Raw genomic sequence first — 6191 nt, forward strand, 5'->3', positions numbered from 1 at the left:
TGCCAAATGATAACTCAAGCATTCATGCAACAACATATAAACAACTAAAAATTGTATATCACTTTAACATATAAGCAGAAATGGTCAAGAGATAAAAGTACCATTTATGACTGGTCCTACTCATAAGCTTCAAGCAACAATGATTTATCTCTCCTTGCTCTAACATCTACTAAGAGTACAAAAATGCAACATCAGTAGCAGATATCAAATGCAAACATCAACAAATCTTGATCCATTCATTCACCAAAACCTCCTCTGAGGGTGCAAAAGTGCATGTTCTGAGGACAAGTTTTTGATAAATTTCTGGACCCTTCTCTAAATGCATGAGAAGGGTTTAATTACTACTAACTAAATAACTTAATTACACAGATTCAGAATACAGTTTAAATGACCGCCCTTTCTCTAAGCAAAACTATTTCTAAAAATTAAATCTAATATCTAACTACTTCTGCATTTTCTCCTTAATGTTGTGAGCGTTCAATATTTGCCTGGGTAGAGTTGGTTGACTGTCTTTCGCTTTTGGTTGAGCTAAGAAAACAGAAATGGTAAGAGCTGGCACCATCCTTTCAGCAAAATTGATGATATACTTGAGAATCATCCTCTGGCTATGTGGATTTACTGTGTATGCCCAGTAATAATCCAAGTTCCACTTGGTTAATCCTCGAATTGCTTTTGCCTTTGCTTTCTTGCGTTTTCCGGGCTTATGAGTGACTGAACAGTTAGGGACTTTGCTTTTTGAGCAATTTTCTCAGCGATGTGCGATTAATCGTGCATCGGAAACTACCTCCGTTCTTTGATCCGGGCCTTTCTGGTGCGTTTTTTCGCCTTTAGCGCCTTTTCCTTCACCGGGTATAAGCTTCAACATTTTGTAAACATACTGCTTTTGTGAGCTTCTGACCTTGAGCGTTTAAATCACCTGTTGATAGCAGCATTGTTCAACTACTCATTCAACCATGGCTGTGACAGAAAGCTCTATAATGGATAGCTCAGTAGCGCTCTGTGAATTTGCGGCTCTGTTGAATGCGATATCCGTTTATGAGGGCATCTATTCTCTGTTTCTGAGCATTTGGAGATTTACCCTTTTCCCCCATGGCTTCCTACACATTGCTTCATGTTGTTTCTGTTTTTCATTCCTGCAGCTCTCACATAAGGAGAGAGTAATGATAATAAAAATCGACAAGAAGGTTTTACACTCTATGGATGTACAAAAACATGCCACCTGACGTGAACTGACTCTTCAAAAAACACAAAATTGTCTTTCATTAACACTTGGCGTATCATTCATTAATTTTCATTAAAGCGCACATCCAATTTTTGGTTTATGGATATCTTTTCTTGAATGTTGAGCCGAGGAAAATCTGCAATGGACATTTTCTGCGATTCGCATCGCATCATCGCATTTTTCATTAAGATGTGTTATCGTAGGGTTGCCCGATCGCGCTTATCGTAGAATCGCAGATCGCAATATCGTGCATCGCAAAATCACGGATCGCACTGTCGCGCTATCGCAAGATTGTTATAATCATTTATGTGTTTTTATGCGATATGCGATATCGCATATCGGCCATCAGTGGTTTTTTAAGGTTATTCCAATATGAGTGTTTCTTAATACATGCGATGCGATGAAATTCGCGTCGCACTTTCGCAGTTTATCATTTTTAATCATAAGGAAGTGCCCTATTAGTCTTTGCGCGATGCGATGTTTTCTTAAGGAGTAGAATACATAAGCCTTAATTGAATTTTTTGAATTTTTCACTAAGGGTCCCCACTTACTTAGTGTTATTGCTAATACTAAATAAGGAGGGGGGTTGTTGGTGGCCACAACACCTAGGAAAAGTGACTTCCGTTCTATTGCTCACCTTAGCCAATTGCGCAATCTCCTCTTCTAGCGGTCCCTCCTAGGTGTAGGGTACATCTCTAGTGAATAGTAAGCCACTGCTGAAGAGAATTGCACTAGCATAGGGAGAAAGGCACATATCCTATGAACATTTAGCCACTGTTGAATAAAATTATTCCCTCCCTTAACCCGGCCCCTCAGTCATGGCACTTGGCGTAGTTTTAGTTAGCAAGCCATCAACTCTTGTCCACTAGAATCCCTCACTACGCTAATATTGAGTCTTGCCCTGACTTTTGAGTGCATGGCATATTTTATTCCACAGTTAGGGCCTCCATCAGTCACTCTGAAGCTATATTGCACTCTCACTATCTCCTTCTCCTTTGATCCTAGTACTTCGTGTAATTTTACTCAGTAAGTTCATCACATTATCTCTTGCACTTTCCCATTGTGTTGGACCTTTAAGAGCCCCTCCTCATAGTGGATTGTGGAGTTCTTGTGAAAAATGATGCCTAATTTAGTCACTGTTAAGCCTAATTGTGCCATCCTCAAAAATAATTCCTCTTTTAGTCCTCACTCACTCCTATTTTTGTAACCCTGGAGACAACCTATGGTTGCAGGAGGTCAGTGCCCAGGACATCTACAAAACTAATAAAGATTTAAAAATAGGCTCAGAGACAAAACACCCTAAAATGTAGTGTCAGCTTGAACATAGAGATAAACTTAATGGATTAATATGGCCTTTACTTTAATGACTGCATATTTCAAATTTGTAAATTAATAAGAAACAATTGGAAACAAAATTTCTCACAATGGGCCAAAAGGAATCCAATGATTACACCTTGAGAAGGAAATGATGAATGGAACATTGCAAAAAAGAAAGAAATGAGATTGTTGAGGTCATGGAGCGCCCTTTAAGTATTTCTATGAATAATCCTAGGTATTGTCTACCATAAACCATAACATAAATAAATTTGTGAATGCTCAGGAAAGACCAACTGCATCATACTTTAACCTTACATGAGGAAAAACAAGGATGAAAAGAATACATAAGAAGTAAAAAATACATACCACAATGCATTAAGGAGTTGGAATCACACTGATATTTTCATTTATCTCTATGGAAATTTTACGTTACATTTTTTGCATAATAACTTTACCTTTGAACCCCCACAATGTCTAATTTCGGGTCTTTTATTTCTGTTCCCTGGACCTAACTGTTCAAATTAATTTCTAAAACTTATTCTTAACACAGTTACAAAAAATAGTTTCCTTTTACAAACTATAGAATGAATGTCAATACATTTTGGATCTCAACAAAATATTAATAAAATACAAATGACAGATATAAGCCCAACTTTGCTAAAAGTAACATAAGTCAAGCTCGAGGTAATTTGGTTCTCATCATAATTTAAGTGCGGGTCCCAGTTTTCAATCTTAACACACACATTGATGCAACACATGTCGTCTTTGAAAACCATAAACAACTCCATGGGAGAACTTGAGTGCTTTTTGAAATAAGTAATGAGTGATGTTGGGAGAAATCTGAGCCGTCAACCTATATATGAGCGGTTCCGACAAAACCACTCCCTGGGGCACTCCTCTATTATAAGTTCCTTGTAATTTGTGTTGTTTGGATTTCAAGGATCTTAGCAAGAACAATATAGGCCATCGATTCGTGTGGGATCTTCCAAAACGATAATATTTTTTATTTTCATATCTGGCTCCAAGGCATTCGGTCATCGAATCATTTCCACCATAGTTAATGATCCTCATTCCTTTAAAACTTCCATCAAAATGTTTTTTTCCTCTTCTTACTTTTTGGTCAAATTTAGCTCCATTAGCTCCCTTTTGTGTGCCTTATCACTTGGGGCATATCTTTCTTCCATAGCCATACAAATAAGATTTTCAATCATAGTCTCCGCAGTGTTAGGTTCCTATACCAATAGGTTTCATTTTTCATGATTGACAATGGAAGTGCTAAATATGATCATCCTTTCCATGCTGCAAAGGTTCCATATTTTGTATACAAATAAAGAAAATTAAAAAATGTAAAGAGGGTATGCCCTGAAAGAAGAATCAAAGGGGCAAGAAAAATGAATTGGTTAAGAAAGAAAGAAAATGAACCCCAAAGAAAGACCAGGAAAGTGGCTAGTCAAAAATGCCACTACTGTCCTACTCTTGCAAAGGATTTAAAAAATCATGCAATCAGTGATTGGGCCTCACTTGATGGATGGTTCAACAGCTCAATCTGGGCCAGTCCATATTTAAATTTCCTATTGTAGAATAGAGAATGAAGGTCTATACAAACAGTTCAAGCTTGGCAGATCACTAGATAAGATAGAGAAATAAAGGGCCCAACTACTCAATCTGAGCCCTTAGAGGAGATAAGGATAGAATTAGATAGGAGGGCAGCCAAAAGAAGAGAGGAAATCAGGGTTTGCTGGTTCAAGTGCACCCAATCAAAAATGAAGAAAAAATGTTAGGAATTGTAGAATATGTAAGTAGATTGAAGTTGCAGAAACAGGTCTATCAACAGTGTCATCTTTTTGAATATGATCTATTTCATCGATATCTCAAGTGCCATGGCAAAGCTGTGATCAAATGTTGCATGTCTAACTCCCCCCTCTCTCCCCTCACAAGAATCATTCACTAACATCCTTCAAGGACATTTGTTAGGGTCCCACCCTAACCCCCTTATTTATGTCATGGGATCACGTCATAGTCAAGAGTCAATAAAGCCCATATTAATATTTGTAAGTGGTTAACCCGCAATTAATGACGGGACCACAGTTAGTTGCAAATGGGCGGTAGTATTAGATAGATGGTAAATGGGCGGTAGTATTAGATAGATGGTACTAATAAAACCCATGATATTGGCCCGTGGTATTGCATGTATGAGTCATATATAAAGGATAGAGACTCCCTGCGAGGAGTATCATGTTTTGTCTTTGTGATCGAGCTCTGCTCTATTGGAGGTTGCCCCCTCGAAGAGGCCTGTGAACAATTCTCTCTGAATAATAAAATCATTGCTATTCTGTGTTCTAGGTATATTTTCTTCGCATATTCTGTGTTCTCGGTCTCTTTTCCTCACAAATTCTATGTTTGGGTATTGCTTTGCAGGTTAAGAGCATAACAAGTGGTATCAGAGCACTTTCCAGGGCTCGGTGGGATCTCTAAATTTTAGCAAATTTTTTTTTGGCTAGAGACATGTTCCGGCGTCTTTAAACCATGGGATCTATCGTTAAGCGCATAAACCTGCGGATTTGGGGAGGCATGCACGCAGGAAATACAAGAGGTGGTCACATCTGTTGGACTCCCTTGTAACCCCTGTGGGTACCCCTTCGAGTAGTAGCACATTAGACAGAACCGCGCACGGAATGTCTTCCACGTACCCTCTGGGTATATAGGAAGCCCCCTAGCTACCTTGAAGCCTCACCATAGATAAACCTTCGGCCGTCTTGTGGCTACAGTACACCGAGAACAGCACTCGAAGAGATTATTCGCCCGTACGATAGGGTAGTCGGGTTGTACGGCTAAGGGTATGGTCGATCCTCCTTAGTTAGAGCCCTGAAACATTGGGCCGAGTACTACTGTCAGACCCTTATGTATATTGCGATCTGTAGCACCTGACACTCCCCAAGACCATAGTTCCCTTTCTATCGGAGGATCACACATCATCTATTCCAGATCAGTAGCAGCAGTTGTTCCACCATTCAGATCTCTCAGATCCACCAGATCGGATATTCCAGATCAGCAGCAGCAGTTGTTCCACCATTCAGATCTCTCAGACCCACCAGATTGGATATTCCAGATCAGCAGCAGCAGTTGTTCCACCATTCAGATCTCTCAGATCCACCAGATCGAAGTAGTTGTGACAGGTTCCTGTACCTGGATATAATTTTTGCAGGACTTTTGGCGGCATTGACATTTTGAGGATTTGGCGACTGCAGTATTGATCAGGAAGGAGTAAAACTCCGTTGGGAGTTTTCCAAAAAAAAAAAAAAAAAACGAGTCTGAGATCTTCCGAAGTGCTTATTTGTGATCTAGCCCATCAGCATCAGGACAACGAGCTGAGCACGGTGGTACCATTCAATTTCTTAGAAAAAAAAATTTTGGCGGTCCCAATTTTTCATCAAGTTGGTGTATGGTAGAAACTAGAGCTCAAGCAATGGCCAATGAAAGACTAGACAAACTTGAAACAGATATGAACGAGCTCAAAAATATGCTTGATGGACTATCGAACCTGGTACGGCAAGCACTCGATAAGGGCAAGGAGCCAGCTCTTGAGGAACCCTATAATGACCATATACACCATGAGGGTGAGTCTAGCCACTCTCCCCACGTCTGGCACACC

Source organism: Pinus tabuliformis, chromosome 9, assembly GCF_031772625.1.
Source record: "Pinus tabuliformis cultivar Carrire ecotype Pingquan chromosome 9, CPIR1, whole genome shotgun sequence".
Taxonomy (NCBI): domain Eukaryota; kingdom Viridiplantae; phylum Streptophyta; class Pinopsida; order Pinales; family Pinaceae; genus Pinus; species Pinus tabuliformis.